We start from the raw sequence: 358 nt of genomic DNA, 5'->3' as shown, positions 1-358 counted from the left end.
CTGCAGGTTTTCTGCTTGTTTTCATTTCATTTGTTTAACAGAGGGCGCCCAAACGTGAGTAAATACTACCCAGAAACCAGCAGCCACGACAGCACAAGCCCGGATGGCAGAGCTGCATCTTGGGGGCTGTAGGACAACAGGAGAGATGGTCGCTCTTCCAGGGGTTTCCAGCCTCACCTCTTCTCCACACAAACCTTCCTGCCAAGGCAATAAACCATCTCCAAAATCCTCGTCCACCAGGAACCACGGGTCATGCTTCCGTCCCCACCAACATCCACCTTTCTCCGGAGTGAGTTGTCCCAACGTGGAGAGAGGGACTAGCGTGGGACACCTACATTCGCCACCTCATCACATTCCC

Source organism: Apaloderma vittatum, unplaced genomic scaffold (genome assembly GCF_000703405.1).
Source record: "Apaloderma vittatum isolate BGI_N311 unplaced genomic scaffold, ASM70340v1 scaffold29755, whole genome shotgun sequence".
NCBI classification, from domain to species: Eukaryota; Metazoa; Chordata; class Aves; order Trogoniformes; family Trogonidae; genus Apaloderma; species Apaloderma vittatum.
Note: the sequence above shows the minus strand (reverse complement) of the source record.